The 18,843-nt window shown below is 43.6% G+C and overlaps 1 long non-coding RNA gene across 1 annotated transcript in view; it reads right to left on the bottom strand.

Moving 5' to 3' along the window:
- The window catches only part of LOC140910391 (uncharacterized), a 105,205-nt gene extending 86,362 nt beyond the window's left edge, over positions 1-18,843 (bottom strand). The window contains exon 1 of the long non-coding RNA XR_012158563.1: positions 18,808-18,843. This is a non-coding gene — a long non-coding RNA (uncharacterized LOC140910391). The remainder of the gene's footprint in view (positions 1-18,807) is intronic.

Here is an 18,843-nt window from a genome sequence, read left to right on the forward strand (position 1 = left end):
GGCAGTTCACAGTCTGTTCCTTGTAAGTCCCAGGCCTCCTGCTCAGGCCCTGGCTGTGCCGCAGGGATGCTGTGGGTTGGATACTTGCTCTGGTGGGGGCCTCACGCTCTCAGGCTCTAAGTGGTAGGACCCTTCTTCCCAGTGTCGCCCCCGCCCTGTCGGGGTTACGATCCAAGCCTGGCCTGCAGAGCCTCTTGGCGCAGGCGTCTCCCTGTGCTGGGCCCGCTGCCCGGGGTCCCCCTCGGTCTCCTCAGCTGCTCACCGCATCCAGCTCCGGACTGCTCCAGCCCCAGCTGCACCACTCTGTCCCAGCATGGCTGCTGCTGCTGCTGCTCTGCCTCCAGCTCCCTGGGCTGCTTCTTTGGCCCCTCTGCCTCTGGTTGCTGCAGCTCTGCTCCCAGGACAGGTCTGCTCTGCAGGCTGCTTCTGTGACTCTGCTCCCAGCACTGACCTGCTTCGTGGGCTGCTTTTCTGGCCCCTCTGGCTCTGGGTGCTGCAGCTCTGCTCCCAGGGCAAGTCTGCTCTCTCTGGGCTGTGTCTCTGGCTTTGGGGCTGCAGCTCTGCTCCCAGGACAAGATCTGCTCTCTCTGGGTTGCTTTTCTGGTCCCTCTGGATCTGGCACAGCTCAGGCCCCTGCTTTCTCCTTAGCTCAGCCCCACTCTGTCTGACCCAGGCAAATCCAGCTCATACGGAGCACGGGACCTCCCTGGCCTCCTGACTCTCTGATTAACCTGCCTGCCCTGTCATTCAGGCTGACCTAGAGCATTGGCCTCTCCCGATTGTTCCTGGGGGACTATCAGTCTCGGGGTCCTGATTTCCCATAGACCCTTTCCCTTTTAGTACTGGGAGCTAGCCAACCAAAACACCCCCACTGAATGTTAGTAAGGGGGCAACAGTCCCCTTACATTAAGGGAACTCCAAAGCCACCGCCCTTTTGATTCCTTTGGCCTGACACAGGGAGTTTTACTATTCTAGGCTCTCTCCTCTCATTAAGCTAAGTGGGACTAGAACCCACACTGGAGCTGTAGTGGGACATGCTATCTCTAACTGCCACACCAGATTCTTCTTCCTGACCCTGCTCCTCTCCTGGACTAGAAGCAGCTCCCATAGAAGTTGACATGCTAGCAGAGTCCTGCTAAATCTTTGAGTTTACTGACATCAATGCCAGGCACTTGTAAACGAAGTAGATTTTAGGATCATTTACAAGAAGTCTGGGGCTATCTTAAATATAGCTAATAATTTATACTGATAAAGACACCAAGCTAGGGAGTTTCATATCCATCGCTACAGAATTTTATTCTCTGGGGCTGGCTATGGGAGTTCTGCAGCCTTGGGATCAGGTCAGCTCTGCCATACAGGTAAATATCAGAGGCAATAAAATATGGATGACTAGAGGCTGATGATATTTTGCAAAGTCAGCTGTCTATTTGGCCTCTATGACAGAGCCGATATTGGTGTAAACCCAGTGATGTACTATTTTACCTACTTTGGTGAATTTGTCCCAACACATGTAAAAGTGGTTTGTTTACCAAATAAGAAAAAAGGTTTAAAAAAAAAAAAAAGACCACAGCAATGACAGTGCTGGACAGCAGGGACAACAAAGGATGTTCCACAGAATGTGGGCTTCAGAAAGCAACTAGTATATGTCACTGGGTTTCAGTACAATGAGATGTTAACCAGAAGCCATCATGGTCAAACAGAGACATACTTGCAGCTAAATTTTAACACATGGACTATGTAAGATCAGTGAAACTAGTGTGTCAACAGAAACTGCTTTCCCCCACACTTTTAGTTGCTCAATATATGTTTTCATGCATCTGACTTGTCTCCTTTCATCACCACAAAGATATAAGTGCTGATCCACTACTGCATTACTCCAGTTACACAGCCGTATAACTTCACTGATTTCAATGGAGTTATACTAGTAAAATACTTGATGAATTGGGTCCAAAGTTGCAGGTCACTGTTATCATCCCACACAAGATGCCATGTCTTGTTCCTACAGACATAGGAAGTAACGGACATTTAGACTAGCATGTGAAGGATCAATATAACCTATAGCTAGAGCTGGGCGAAAGGTTTTGTGCCAATACTTTTTTCCACCAAAAGACGCAGATTTGGGTTGACCAAAACAATTTGCAAATTTGGGTCAAACTCAGGTAACTTTAGTGAAAAAACATTTGGCAATATGAAGGTGTTTCATTTCAGTACTTCTGAAACAAAACGTTTTGACTGTTTGCTTCTGAAAGATGTTTTATTTTGGAATAAAATTTTTTAAACATTTTAAAAAGATTTAAAGTCATTTTAAAAACCTCAAAATCCAAATGAAATATTTTGTTTGGGGTCAAATGAAACATTTTGACCAACCCAAAATAATTTATTTTTTAATTGTTTTGTTTACCTAAAAAAATTGAAAATGTTTTATTTTTTAAAAAGTCTTTTGATTCAGTAGCTGATATGAAAAATTGGTTATTTGCACCACTCTGGTTTTAGCACTGTGTGATTGGACATAACTTGGTTCTTCATCTTATGCTTATTCTTGTGTGTTTTAGTCCATTTTGAATACCAGGAGCCTCATTTGCTATTACCTCCCACCTTAGTGTAATCATTTGCATTGGGCAAAGTGGGTGTAAACCAGTGGTTCTCAAACTTTTGAATTGGTGACCCCTTTCACACAACAAGCCTTTGAGTGTGACTTCTTCCTTATAAATTAAAACCATTTTTTTAAATTTAACACTATTATAAATGCTGGAGGTGAAGCAGGGTTTGAGGGTAGAGGCAGACAGTTTGCAATTCCCACAAAATAAGCTCACGATGCCCTGAAGGGTCACAACCCCCTGGTTTGAGACCCCTGGTGTAAAGAGTCCTAAATCAGAATGGTAGCATTTTATACCCACTCTGCCCAGGCATAACTGACTAGGCAAGGTCCAAGACAGGGGAGAATCAGGCCCTGTATCTATTTTCAGCACGGATTCACTGCAACCATTATTGTAATTAATTGTTGATTCCCAACAACGTGCTTGGTGCAGTACAAACAAAAGGAGTGATCACTGAAAGGAAGCAAACTTCACACTCTGGATTGATATGGTTTTCCCCTTATACCATATATCTCTCCTACCTTTAGTCAATCAGAATACTTTAAAATCCCAAATGAAAAGTAAACACACAGCCCAGGCTTCTTTCATCTCCTAACGTGTCATAAATAACATATTCCCAGCTTTAATCAGTCATTCATTTTCTGTGACTTGAACCTTACACAGAAGAGGATGATGTATGTTCGCAATGGGAAAGTATCTAATGCAGGCTGTGCTTAATAGGAATGCACTGCATACCTGCACTGAGGAATCATTATGCCCCCTGTGAGCACTTCAGTATTTATATATAATGATCTCATTACCAGGCTGCTATTCCAATTTTATCCCGACTTTGATATTTCTTGAAGTAAAAGCATTCAAAGGGGTTTTGTAATGACAACTCAATCAGACGTTGTACTGGTGGACAATTACTCAACTGCCAGTCAGTACAAGTAGAAGAAAAAAAATAAAAAAAATTATCCTCAAACTAGGCTGAATTTTCAGACTTCACTACATTAGTTCATAACCTGGTATGGAAATGAGATACTTCAGGAATATTGTTCTATGTTGTACAGTGAAGTTTTAATGAAAGCTGTACAAAATCCAGCAGTTTTGCATCACACAGCATTGTACAAACATTTGATTCCATCTCCGTCTATGTCACTCACATCTCCCACCCCTTCTATCTCCAAAGTTTCATTTTCAACTCTTGGTCTGCATTATAGATTCATAGATACTAAGGTCAGAAGGGACCATTATGATCTAGTCTGACCTCCTGCACAGCGCAGGCCACAGAATTTCACCCACCCACTCCTGCGAAAAACCTCTCACCTATGTCTGAGCTATTGAAGTCCTCAAATCGTGGTTTAAAGACTTCAGGGAGCAGAGAATCCTCCAGCAAGTGACCCATGCCCCATGCTACAGAGGAAGGCAAAAAACCTCCAGGGCCTCTTCCAATCTGCCCTGGAGGAAAATTCCTTCCCGACCCCAAATATGGTGATCAGCTAAACCCTGAGCACATGGGCAAGATTCACCTGCCAGATACTACAGAAAATTCTTTCCTGGGTAACTCAGATCCCACCCCATCTAACATCCCATCACAGGCCATTAGGCCTATTTACCATGAATATTTAATTACCAAAATCATGTTATCCCATCATACCATCTCCTCCATAAACTTATCGAGTTTAATCTTAAATATTCATGGTAAATAGGCCTAATGGCCTGTGATGGGATGTTAGATGGGGTGGGATCTGAGTTACCCAGGAAAGAATTTTCTGTAGTATCTGGCAGGTGAATCTTGCCCATGTGCTCAGGGTTTAGCTGATCACCATATTTGGGGTCGGGAAGGAATTTTCCTCCAGGGCAGATTGGAAGAGGCCCTGGAGGTTTTTTGCCTTCCTCTGTAGCATGGGGCATGGGTCACTTGCTGGAGGATTCTCTGCTCCCTGAAGTCTTTAAACCACGATTTGAGGACTTCAATAGCTCAGACATAGGTGAGAGGTTTTTCGCAGGAGTGGGTGGGTGAAATTCTGTGGCCTGCGCTGTGCAGGAGGTCAGACTAGATGATCATAATGGTCCCTTCTGACCTTAGTATCTATGAATCTAAAGCCAGATAGGTCTTTTGCCTCCACTGCTTCCCTTGGAAGGCTATTCCAAAACTTCACTCCTCTAATGGTTAGAAACCTTCGTCTAATTTCAAGTCTAAACTTCCCAATGACCAGTTTATATCCATTTGTTCTTGTGTCCACATTGGTACTGAGCTTAAATAATTCCTCTCCCTCTCCGGTATTTATCCCTCTGATATATTTATAGAGAGCAATCGTATCTCCCCTCAACCTTCTTTTAGTTAGGCTAAATAAGCCAAGCTCCTTGAGCCTCCTTTCATAAGACAAGTTTTCCATTCCTCGGATCATCCTAGTAGCCCTTCTCTGTACCTGTTCCAGTTTGAATTCATCCTTCTTCAACATGGGAGACCAGAACTGCACACAGTATTCCAGGTGAGGTCTCACCAGCGCCTTGTATAACGGTACTAAAACCTCCTTATCCCTACTGGAAATACCTCGCCTGATGCATCCCAAGACCGCATTACCTTTTTTCACGGCCATATCACTTTGGCGGCACATAGTCATCCTATGATCAACCAATACTCCAAGGTCTTTCTCCATTACTTCTAATTGATGCGTCCCCAGTTTCTAACTAAAATTCTTGTTATTAATCCCTAAATGCATAACCTTACACTTCTCACTATTAAATTTCATCCTATTACTATTACTCCAGTTTACAAGGTCATCCAGATCCTCCTGTATGATATCCTGGTCCTTCTCTAAATTGGCAATACCTCCCAGCTTTGTATCATCCACAAACTTTATTAGCACACTCCCACTTTTTGTGCCAAGATCAGTAATAAAAAGATTAAATAAGATTGGTCCCAAAACTGATCCTTGAGGAACTCCACTGGTAACCTCCCTCCAGCCTGACAGTTCACCTTTCAGTAGGACCCGCTGTAGTCTCCCTGTTAACCAATTCCTTATCCACCTTTCAATTTTCATATTGATCCCCATCTTTTCCAATTTAACTAATGATCCCCCATGTAGCATGGTATCAAACGCCTTACTGAAATCTAGGTAAATTAGATCCACTGCGTTTCCTTTGTCTAAAAAATCTGTTACTTTATCAAAGAAGGAGATTAGGTTGGTTTGGCATGATCTACCTTTTGTAAAACCATGTTGTATTTTGTCCCATTTACCATCGACTTCAATGTCCTTAACTACTTTCTCCTTCAAAATTTTTTCCAAGACCTTGCACACTACAGATGTCAAACTAACATGCCTATAGTTACCCGGATCACGTTTTTTTCCCTTTCTTAAAAATAGGAACTATGTTAGCAATTGTCCAATCATACGGTACAACCCCTGAGTTTACAGATTCATTAAAAATTCTTGCTAATGGGCTTGCAATTTCATGTGACAATTCCTTTAATATTCTTGGGTGAAGATTATCTGGGCCCCCCGATTTAGTACCATTAAGCTGTTCGAGTTTCGCTTCTACCTCAGATATGGTAATATCTACCTCCATATCCCCATTCCCATTTGTCATGCTACCATTATCCCTAAGATCCTCTTTAGCCTTATTAAAGACTGAGGCAAAGTATTTGTTTAGATATTGGGCCATGCCTAGATTATCCTTGACCTCCTCTCCATCCTCAGTGTTTAGCGGTCCCACTTCTTCTTTCTTTGTTTTCTTCTTATTTATATGACTATAGAACCTTTTACTATTGGTTTTAATTCCCTTTGCAAGGTCCAACTCTACTTGACTTTTAGCCTGTCTCACTTTATCCCTATATGTTCTGACCTCAATAAGGTAGCTTTCCTTGCTGATCCCTCCCATCTTCCACTCCCTGTATGCTTTCTGCTTTTTCTTAATCACCTCTCCGAGACGCTTGCTCATCCAGCTTGGTCTACAACTCCTGCCTATGAATTTTTTCCCCTTTCTTGGGATGCAAGCTTCTGATAGCTTCTGCAGCTTTGATTTAAAGTAATCCCAGGCCTCCTCTACCTTTAGATCTATAAATTCTTCAGTCCAATCCACTTCCCTAACTAATTTCCTTAATTTTTGAAAGTCAGCCCTTTTGAAATCAAAAACCCTAGTTGCAGATTTATTTTTGTTAATCCTTCCGTTCAGTTTGAACTGAATTAGCTCATGATCACTTGAACCAAGATTATCCCCTACAACCATTTCTTCTATGAGGGCCTCACTACTCACCAAAACCAAATCTAAAATGGCATCCCCTCTAGTTGGTTCAGCAACTACTTGATGAAGGAATCCATCAGCTATCGCATCTAGGAAAATCTGACCCCTATTATTATTACTAGCACTCGTCCTCCAGTCTATATCTGGGAAGTTAAAGTCTCCCATGATCACACAGTTTCCATTAGTATTTACTTTATTAAAAACATTAAAAAGGGCTCTATCCATACCCAAATTAGATCCCGGCGGTCTATAGCACACCCCAAGCACTATCCCAGGGGAGGCTCTAATAGTTTTCTTCCCCAACGCAATTTTTGCCCAGACGGACTCTGTCTTATCCATTTCATTGCTTCTTATTTCTTTACATTCTACCTCATTATCGATGTACAATGCTACTCCACCACCTGTGCCTTTATTTCTGTCTTTCCTAAACAGCACATACCCTTCAATACCTGTAGTCCAGTCATGTCTACTATTCCACCGTGTTTCTGTTATCCCTATAGCATCTGGTTTCACTTCCTGCACCAGTAGCTCTAGTTCCTCCCTTTTGTTACCACGGCTCCTCGCATGGGTGTACAAACATCCTAATTTTCGCTGTTTGGCCTCACTCACATTCTGTACCCGATTAGGCACGGTCATTCTACAGCCAGTACGGCCTATTAGACTGGAATCCACACTGCCCTTCCACCTTATATACATTCTCCTACCCACGGCTGTATCCTTTCTTACTTCGTTTTCTTCCCTCTCAATGCTAAAATCTGGCGTGCAGATTACCTGGACATCTCCCAACCATCTCCCCCAAATTCCTAGTTTAAAGCTCTCTTAATCAGTTGTGCCAGCCTCCATCCTAGAAGTCAATTTCCTTCCCTACTCAGATGAAGTCCATCCCGAGAGAACTGTCCTCTGTCCATGAATGCCTCCCAGTGGCCATACATCCTAAAGCCCTCCTTATAGCACCACTGCCAAAGCCATTTGTTGATAGTCATAATCTTGTCACACCTTTGTTGCCCTTCTCTTGGAACAGGCAGAATCCCACTAAAGATCACCTAAGCCTCGATTTCCTTAAGCGTCTTCCCCAGCCTAGCATAGTCTCCCTTAATACTTTCCAGCGAGAATCTAGCCCTATCATTTCTTCCCACATGAAGGATAATTAGGATTTACATTTAGGATCCTTTTCAACCTCAGGTCAACATCCTGTATCTTAGCACCTGGAAGACAGCATACCCTTCTATTCTGTGGATGAGCTCTGGTTACAGGCCTGTCTATTCTTCTCAGTAAAGAGTCCCCGATCACATAGACCTGCCTTTTCCTGGTGACGGTGCTATTCTCCAGTCTATCCCCTGTTCCCTCTGGAGGCAAATTCTTTCCATTCCTATTCTCCCTTGTAATCCTCTTCAACCCATCCTGTATCCTCCTGGGGTTCAGATTTGGTGTAGTCTCCATTGACTCTTCCCCTTTTCCTATAGGGCTAGCCGCTCTTCTCTTCTTCCTTGCCCTTCCGCTTTCAGTGACTACCTGCTGAGCCCCTTCATTTTCCAACTCTGCAAACCTGTTCTTGTGCTCTGTTTCTCCTTCACTAGCCCATCTTTTCCTCTGCCTGGTGCTTTTAGTTACATGCTTCTACTGACCACTTTCCTCACCCAGTCACCCCTCAGAATTCCCCAGTCCTGCTTCCATCTGCAAGTCTGAGCTTTTCCCTTCAGATACCTCATGTCTTTGCTCCATAATCTGCTCAAACCCCTTCCTAAACTCAACCAGACTTTCCACGTGCATCTCCAAACCTCAGATCTTTTCCTCCGTCAGCTCTATCAGACGGCATTTCATGCAGACAAAACTCTTACCAGGTACCCCCTCCAGGATCATGTACATACCGCAGCTTCCACATCCAGTCATCTTCATTGTGTCTTCCACTACTTGGGTCACTCCCACTGCTGCCTCTGTATCTGTCATCACCTTCTCACCTAAATCCTGTTAATGTGGGAAACACAAACCACACCAAAGCTCCACCACCCACAGCAAAAACAAACCCCAAACAAGCACCACAAGACAAACTCCCCTGTTTACAGCTCTGTTTGCTAGCTCCTGTGCCACTACAGCTGTCTGTGCCACTGCCTGACTGGCTGGCTGCCTTTATAGGACCACTAGTCCGAGAAGCCCCGCCCCCTAATCAGGGCTCAGCTTCTCTCCCAGCACAAAGCCCCTCCAAGCCTCTACACATACAAATACTACAAATACAAAACCAAATACAAATACCTTCTTAACATCTCAGTGCAAAAACACTTTTAAATCACTCAGTTTGAACTAGATTCTCATCCAAATCATGTGAAACTGAATTTTGCATGATTTCTTTAAGTTTTCATTACAATTTAAAATGGGGGACATCCCATAATAAACAACAAATGCAGACACTTTTAATTTCATAGAATCATAGAATATCAGGGTTAGAAGGGACCTCAGGAGGTCATCTAGTCCAACCCCCTGCTCAAAGTAGGGCCAATCCCCAATTAAATCATCCCAGCCAGGGCTTTGTCAAGCCTGACCTTAAAAACTTCTAAGGAAGGAGATTCTACCACCTCCCTAGGTAACGCATTCCAGTGTTTCACCACCCTCCTAGTGAAAAAGTTTTTCCTAATATCCAACCTAAACCTCCCTCACTGCAACGTGAGACCATTACTCCTTGTCCTGTCCTCTTCTACCACTGAGAATAGTCTAGAACCATCCTCTCTGGAACCACCTCTCAGGTAGTTGAAAGCAGCTGTCAAATCCCCCCTCATTCTTCTCTTCTGCAGACTAAACAATCCCAGTTCCCTCAGCCTCTCCTCATAAGTCATGTGTTCCAGACCCCTAATCATTTTTGTTGCCCTTCGCTGGACTCTCTCCAATTTATCCACATCCTTCTTGTAGTGTGGGCCCCAAAACTGGACACAGTACTCCAGATGAGGCCTCACCAATGTCGAATAGAGTGGGACGATCACGTACCTCGATCTGCTCGCTATGCCCCTACTTATACATCCCAAAATGCCATTGGCCTTCTTGGCAACAAGGGCACACTGCTGACGCATATCCAGCTTCTCATCCACTGTCACCCCTAGGTCCTTTTCCGCAGAATTGCTGCCTAGCCATTCGGTCCCTAGTCTGTAGCTGTGCATTGGGTTCTTCCGTCCTGAGTGCAGGACCCTGCACTTATCCTTATTGAACCTCATCAGATTTCTTTTGGCCCAATCCTCCAATTTGTCTAGGTCCCTCTGTATCCTATCCCTGCCCTCCAGCGTATCTACCACTCCTCCCAGTTTAGTATCATCCGCAAATTTGCTGAGAGTGCAATCCACACCATCCTCCAGATCATTTATGAAGATATTGAACAAAACCGGCCCCAGGACCGACCCCTGGGGCACTCCACTTGACACCGGCTGCCAACTAGACATGGAGCCATTGATCACTACCCGTTGAGCCCAACAATCTAGCCAACTTTCTACCCACCTTATAGTGCATTCATCCAGCCCATACTTCTTTAACTTGCTGACAAGAATACTGTGGGAGACAGTGTCAAAAGCTTTGCTAAAGTCAAGAAACAATACATCCACTGCTTTCCCTTCATCCACAGAACCAGTAATCTCATCATAGAAGGCGATTAGATTAGTCAGGCATGACCTTCCCTTGGTGAATCCATGCTGACTGTTCCTGATCACTTTCCTCTCATGTAAGTGCTTCAGGATTGATTCTTTGAGGACCTGCTCCATGATTTTTCCGGGGACTGAGGTGAGGCTGACTGGCCTGTAGTTCCCAGGATCCTCCTTCTTCCCTTTTTTAAAGATTGGCACTACATTAGCCTTTTTCCAGTCATCTGGGACTTCCCCCGTTCGCCACGAGCTTTCAAAGACAATGGCCAATGGCTCTGCAATCACAGCCGCCAATTCCTTTAGCACTCTCGGATGCAACTCGTCCGGCCCCATGGATTTAGAAAAGCACGTCCAGCTTTTCTAAATAGTCCCTAACCACCTCTTTCTCCACAGAGGGCTGGCCATCTACTCCCCATGCTGTGATGCCCAGCGCAGCAGTCTGGGAGCTGTCCTTGTTAGTGAAGACAGAGGCAAAAAAAGCATTGAGTACATTAGCTTTTTCCACATCCTCTGTCACTAGGTTGCCTCCCTCATTCAGTAAGGGGCCCACACTTTCCTTGGCTTTCTTCTTGTTGCCAACATACCTGAAGAAACCCTTCTTGTTACTCTTGACATCTCTTGCTAGCTGCAGCTCCAGGTGCGATTTGGCCCTCCTGATTTTGTTCCTACATGCCCGAGCAATATTTTTATATTCTTCCCTGGTCATATGTCCAAACTTCCACTTCTTGTAAGCTTCTTTTTTATGTTTAAGATCCGCTAGGATTTCACCGTTAAGCCAAGCTGGTCGCCTGCCATATTTACTATTCTTTCGACTCATCGGGATGGTTTGTCCCTGTAACCTCAACAGGGATTCCTTGATGCCTTTGCCCAATACTTGTTGATTAGATAAATATATTGATCTCCTCTAATTCACACTTTTTACTGATAAAAATTTTGCATGATTCAGATGTAAAATGAAAAGCTGGCCCGTGTTTCTGAACCTTAACCCTTGGTCTAAATTTTGAGATAATAAAATTTCAAACAAAGCAGCTTTCACATCGTTTGGGTTTCACTGAAAACCTTTTGACCTACTGCAATTACGTGAAATATTATACAGAGCCTCTTCCACCACCATACCAGTATTTGTACTCTGGGGACAAGAGGACTGTGCAAGTCAGCCCCCCCCACCCAGTGGTGGGAACAACCCTTCTGACAAAGAGCAGGCTGTGATAGCCCCACCACTTTCCACATCAGAAGGTGGAGCTGGGCCAGCATAGAAAGCAGGTTACAAATTTGCAGAGAGGCAGGAGCAGTCATGCTCCACTTCCACTCCAAGAAGCACTGTGCCTGCTGTACGCACAATGAGCCAGATTCTGCTCTCCAGGTGTAGACAAGCATAACTGCATTAAGTAAATGGAGTTACTTTTGATTTACACAGGGGCAACTGAGAACAGCATTTGGCCCAATATTTCCAGGAGTTCCCACTGTAGCCAACCCAGCAAGTGGCTTTCCCTTCACAATCTGGATCTACACTCTTTACTTAGTATGGCAAAATATGTCTACCGGGTACCATTCTTCCCCCCTCTACAGAATCTTCAACATGGAAAAGGACCTTTCCTCCCTGTTTTTGACATTTTCTGCTCGCATTAATATTTTGACCACAAGGACTAATTAACTTATTGCAACATTTGTCAGTGCTTTGTTGGAGGAGAGAAGGGGGTTGGTTTGGTTATTTTTTTGCTCTCATCATGTGTTCCTATGACAAAGATTGCAAGAAGAGCGCCACATGGTATGAAACAGATGCATTCTGGTGCTGCAAACTGTAATGAGAAGAGGGAAGAGAATTAAGCCTGTCTCATCATGACAATCTTGAGATTGGTATCTTATGGTCTTTCTCAAATGCAGAAACTGCAGCATCCATCATTCTTATCCCAACATGACCTGTCAGGCTAGAGGTAGAAGATACATCTACTGTGCACTATACTAGGAATAAAATGCAACTGCCTGCTGATCAGTAATCCCCAAAATATTACTTTCTCCCTGAACATAGTAAACAAAACCCAGATTAATCTGAAGAACTATGTTAGTGAGAAAGAACCCCTCAGGTTAACAGCAACCAAGATTTATCATCTGATCCTATTCCCCGACCTGTCTCTCAGTCACGGCCTCCCATACAGCCATGCTAGCTTATTGCCACAAAGAGGATCAGTGGATTTTCTTTCAGAGGGTTTAATCAGAGCTAGAACAATTGCCCAATTAACCCTTATTTTTCTTATCTTGGGGCTTCTTGTCTTCCTTCTATAGAAAGCTGGTTTAGGTTAAATTAGGTGACCATGTTAGATTGAGATTTCCTCATGCACACCTTCCCATATTATGTGTTCAAGCCTCTAATGTGACCTTAACCACCACCCATCACCATCCCAGTAGGAGCACTCGGGAAGGGACTGGGGATCTGGCACAGAAGGTCATCATGGCCCATCTTCTCCCAGCCCCTCTTTGGGGTAACTAGTGTCCACAGGGGAACTAGGAGAGAGCAGTCCCTGTGCTGAAAAGTGTGCAGGCACTGTGATTGTGATCGGCACTGCATGAGGGGCAAAAGCTCTTCATGCCCTTTCCCCCTCGTGCACTTGTGCCAGGCCCTGGCCTCAATCTGGGATGGAGATTAACAAAGCGACCCCCAGGGAAAGGCTAAAAACAGGTCAGATATTATTTACAAGATAGGCTGAATAAGAATGAGTCATAATAAGAATGAAGCAGGCTTTCTAAAGGGGTTAACAAAACAAAGAAATGACACTTAACTAAAAGCAAGGAAAGTAAAACAGCCTTTTTAGCAGAAAGCAAACCATTATTTCTGTAACTTAAATTGTAGCTAACAGATATTCTCACCACAGCTTTTCTCTTTAGGAACCTGTATTCAACTAACCATGTGATCTTCCGAAGCAAAAAACACTCACACTTTCCCCAGTCTCTCTCTCCAGGTTAGGACAGCTGGATGTTTTAACCAGAGCTGAAAGGCCTACAACATGAGTTGGGGGAATCTCAGGAAACTTAATTATAAAGCTTCCCTTCCTGTGCAAACATTTGAAGACTTATGAGGACTTACTGCTGGAATCCAAGAGGTCATCATCAGAACCAACAGGAGTAACAATGCTGTTATGCTGGCCCTGCATATGGGCAGGGGGAAATACAAAGGGGTTGGGTTTTTTGTTTTTTTGTTGGTTTGTGGGGTTTTTTTGGTATCCAGAAGGCAGTAGCACTTTTTCCAATTTACATAGATAACTGTGCACCAAGTGACATGCCAGCCCTAAGTTTATTAGTGATGAGAAAGGAAGAAATTAATGAAGAATTTGTGCACCAGTACTGAGTAATAGTTTTTCATAAAGGCTTGCATTTTAGGCTGCATTGAATATGAATTAATTGTTGTAATATTTTGACCTCTTGTGTTGCATTTTTTGCTCTGGTGTTAGATTAGTTCTGTCACTGGGAAAAACATTTCTTATTCTGTAACTCATCATGGCTAGATTTCAGTTGCTTTTTTCTACCAATTCGTATGACATGGTTCTGCAGCATACTTATGTGATGATCATCTCCTCATGGCAGTAGAGTTCAATCTACATATTAACCAGAAGAGATGTGGCAGACCTCCTACTATTTAAGTGCAAATTTAGTTTACATTTAAACTAGAGGAAGTTTGCTCACTATAGCAAGCAGCCCTAAAAACTAACTTTGGAGTATTTGTTCCAGCTACAAAAATCTCTTCCAAGAATTGATTGTAGCAGAGCTAATTATGTATTCCCTATGTTATCCAGTAACAATGGTCTTGTGTTGGATGAGGACAAGGAGATCATAGCACACTAGGCAATCCATCATGCAAAGCAACAAATTGTGGCACCCTTTGTGGCAGCTTCAGTAACATGAAAGAGGTCTGTTGTCCTATATTAAATCAGCCCATCCTGTCCACCATAACCTTGAGTTCGCTCTTCTTTTGGATCTAGATTTGCTCCAAACCCACAGCCTATTCAAGGGCTGAACTTTAAAAAGAGGGAAATAACTTTACCTTTCATTAAAGATACAGAGCTTGCTTCCCCCTACTTTCTTGGCCCTTGTGTAGTTCTCTACACCTGTAGAAAGTGGGTGGGTATAAAATGCTACCATTCTGATTCAGCCACATTTTACATCCACTTTGCATAGGCCCACAGTGAGAATTCAATATAATTTTGCATTTTCTTAAACTTGGTTTTGTTTCCTCCATTCTGATTATTCATTCCACCAGTTAGACACATATGGAGAGAGAGGAGTGTGACATGTTCATACTGAAAATATAAAAAAGTGCCTGTAATGGAGTAACTCAAGAGCATGGAGCACAAGGAGCTTGGTTTGTCAAAAGGTCAAACAGTAATATGTGTTATCTGGGGTGAAGTTCTTTACAGAGTCCCAGCAAGAGACTGAAAGTAAGAACCCAGCTGTGAGGCATGCACTGCAGGGTTGATGTCTCTATTCCTTTAGTTGCTTTTATCCTGAACTAGAGTTGTAGGTATTTTTACATTGGGGTGATGTGTTGGTTGGATCTGGGAGAGGCTGCAGTGTTTGCTTCTAGCTGTGAGACTCAGATGAGTCAGGTGGAGGTCGCTGATTGGCCAGCACCTATTAGGGTTTGGGGCTAAGGACTTTAAAGCCTACCCCAGCCCTAAGAATCTTGCTTCAGTTTAGGAACTTCAGTTTAGGAACTGTTCCAGCTCTAAAGGACTCACTCATTTGGTGACTCACTCAGGAGTGATGCAGTTTACACAGCATCCTTTGTTCAGGGCCGTGCTTAAAGACATAATCTAGCCCTCTGGGAAGGGGAGGGGTGTGGGGTTTGGTTTCTTTTAAGACAACATTTATAATGCAGACAACTTCTTTTTGCTATGTACAAATGTATTGGCTTTACAGTGTGTTTGTTTATCTGTATCTTGTTTCCTAATCCTATTATCTATATCTGTTCCATCTATTTAACTCCATTAAACCATCCAACAGTATATCTTTAGCTGTCAAAAGCTCACTTCCTAGTGCTACTTGCTCGATAGCACAGTCCAAACTGCTCTTTAGATACACTCAAGTAGTTTATCCTATGTACCATACAGGACCTTTTGTAATGTAACCCTTCTGCCAGGTGGAGCTGGCAGCAACCAGTGCCAAGTTCAATATCTAGGGGTTCCTTTTCAACAATACAACACAGAACCGGCTCAAGCCCCTACCCAGTAACCTGGGGAAATTACACACCACCCCTAGGCACCTCTGAGAGGCAATACTTCCCCTCTTGCAAGCACAAAGTCTGAGTGTAGAAAAGAAACTTTTAATGAAAGGAGGGAAGTCACCTGACATTAATTAGGGAAAATGCCACAAGGCGGAGTCATAATCATAAAACTGTGAGCAGGACGCCCACCCCAAAGTGCGTGGGGCAGGGCCTTCTGCCTCATGTTCTTGAGTTCTACAACCAAAAGTTCCTTTACTGTGCCCCTCTCTGCTCCCTCATCCCACCCCACTCACAGTGGTTGTCCTTGGTCAGTGAGGACCCAGGGCTCAGAGGTACATGTATGTGAGTTCACCTCCCACCCAGGGAAGAAAGCACCTTGCTTGCTCTGCCATCTGAACACTTGCTCTGTCTGGCCACTCCTCCAGCCACTCCTTCCGCTCCGCTGGCCGCCTTCTGCCACCTGCCTCTCTGCTGTGACCTCTGCAGGTTAGTCTCTTGAGGTTCCACCCAGCTTTTAGTGATTTTCAGCTCTGAGGCTGGACCGAGATGCTGTCCCACCACAAATGATTGGCAGCTCTTTTAAGCACTTAAAATAACAAAAGGCTCCTAATGGACCCTATATAGCTCTATCTTTGAGCAGTGGGGAGGAACAGGTTAATCAAGACCAGGGACCCTTAGGGAGAGTCCATACCTCCTCGCTGGCACACCTATTCCCACCTCTCTCTGCTTTCACAGGGGGTCTGACATTCAATCCCCTGGTTTAATGAGGTCCTTTCAACTGAGGGAGATCCCCTCATTTGGGACAAATTAAGCACAGTTCTGCTCTGCTTTTCTCAGATAATAAAGACAACAACACTGATAACAATATTTCACTACCCCTACATTCAGTACTAAGGTGATTTGTAATCCAACACCAGTCAAAGTTGATCACTTGAAGCTCCTGTCTGCTAGATACCTATGCAAAGTATGTATTCATGTAAATACAGTTTGCTCTTGAAGTCTCCCCAACTAGCTGTCAGGGGAGAGTTCATTCAGACCCTGCTTATAATAATATACAGTTGTTTCAAAACTGCCATCAGAAAGCACTTCCTGCATTCATTAACTCAGATAAATGAATTGCCCTTGCAACAGTGAAGCCTTCTTAAGTGAAGCCCTATTTGTTAAAAGCTTAAGATCTGGTGCAACAAATTTATCCATTCCTTGCTACCTATTTATTTAACCCGTGAGAGACAGTATTTAACCTAGGTGAGATAGTAATCCAGTGCTTTGAATGCCACTGAGATCCATGCATCCAGCTTCAGTGTTATACTGTTGCGCTCAGAATAATTCATGTAGAATAGCACCCGTATTAAGGTTGTTATATGATTTTCATCTATGTGGCAAATATCTGTTAGCTCAAAGCATACTAACTATGGAAGATACGGCTATATGAAGCAATATTAAGAACATATATGCATAGCTGATTGCTAAAGGATAGTTTTTGCCATCCATATTCATGAGGAGAATTACCCTACTTTGACTATTACACCATGTTAGCTATTTAGGCATCCTCAGCATACGTGTAACAAACACAACAAGAATACTCCAAGCATTCCACTTGCCTGCCTTTCCTTGCTTATGCTCTACTTCATCTGCACCTGTATAGAGAGGGTATTATCCTGCAGTTCTATCATTTATGCGGTTAGTTACAGCACAAAAGTTCAGGACAATTTTTTTCCCCATGAAATATGTGTTCAAGACATGGGCAGCTCAAAGCTTGAAAACCACCAAGTCAGCAGAAAAGTTATGACAATTTTGACTTGACAATTCACCCAGTACAACATCAATGTATTACTTTATGGAGTACACAAGACAGTCTGATAAGTGCAGATGCCGTATCCTTAAGTGAGCACAGTCTCCTCATTATGTTTCAATAGCCCAAAGGTATAAGAAATAGAGAGAAGGCTGGGTATTCTGTGCTTTGTTAAAGTGAAGGGACAATCAACATCGGGAACATTAGTGATGGCAGAACACAGGATTGCTCAACAGTGTATGAAAAGAAAACTAGTCATCTGAATTGAATTTTCATCTGGGGCCTGAGAGGCCAAATTTAATCATCCACCTGAAATGATCACACAAGTCAATATTCCCTCCCTTTCCTTTGCAAAAAAAAAAAAGGAACTGATTCTCTCTTATTCAGTCAAGCAGGTGGTCTTGAGGCAGCTAACCAGCTGGCTGAAATCTAAATACCTTTGCCAAGACAAAAGCTAGTAACATGATTGATTATCTTCCTCTTGTACTAGAAGTGGACCTTCCTGGCCAATCAGAATGGAAAGCTACTATCCACTTATCACACAGTGAAGCTATTCTTGGGAGCTGATAAGTAATTGTTGCCAAATCCCAGGCTCCAATTGGCTGCCACTTCAAATACCAACTCAGTTCAGTTTACTGAATTTACCAGGATAAAAAAAAAAAAGTGTTTGTTTCTAAATCTCATTTTTAGAGACTCTAGGTTAAAAATAGCAGTGATCACAGCCAGAGAGACATCCTGTTTCACCATTTAAAACACTAAGAACTACTGCACTTCATTCCCTATAATACCAGCCATAGCCAGCTCTAGGTTTTATGGACCCTATGTGAAGAAACATACATAGGGCCCCACCTGTCCTTTCCCTCACCCCATGACCAGATCCTAATCTCCATGTACACACAAAATCCCCCTGTCTACCTCCGTCCTATTTTGCAACCCCTCCCAGTCTGTGGTGAATCTACACACACCCCTGTCTGTGACGTTTTGCTGTCTGGTGATCCCTCACATCTGTGTTCACGTGCTCGAGCACAGGGAGGTGGAACCAAAGCACAATTTAAGGCATTTAGAGAATTCAATTTCTGTCAGTCTTTTACTACCAGACAGACAGGAACACAGACTGGGAACCGCAGGGGGTAGTCTGGCCCTAGGCTAGGAGTGAGTAGTGTGGGCACCCTGAAAAAACAGGATTCCATGTGACTAGACAGGTCACCAAAACCTTACACCCTAATGAATTTCTGAAGCTGAAATTCGCACCCCTGACACTGTGTACCCCTTCCCCTCAAGAAACCTGGGAAACAAAGCTCAAACTAAAGACCCAATCTTAGTTCTTTGACTTTCTATTTACTGCCTTTCACCTACCACAACCGCATTCCATCTGGTCTCTTCTAATCATCC

The sequence above is a fragment of the Lepidochelys kempii genome, chromosome 4 (assembly GCF_965140285.1).
Source record: "Lepidochelys kempii isolate rLepKem1 chromosome 4, rLepKem1.hap1, whole genome shotgun sequence".
Classification (NCBI taxonomy): Eukaryota; Metazoa; Chordata; order Testudines; family Cheloniidae; genus Lepidochelys; species Lepidochelys kempii.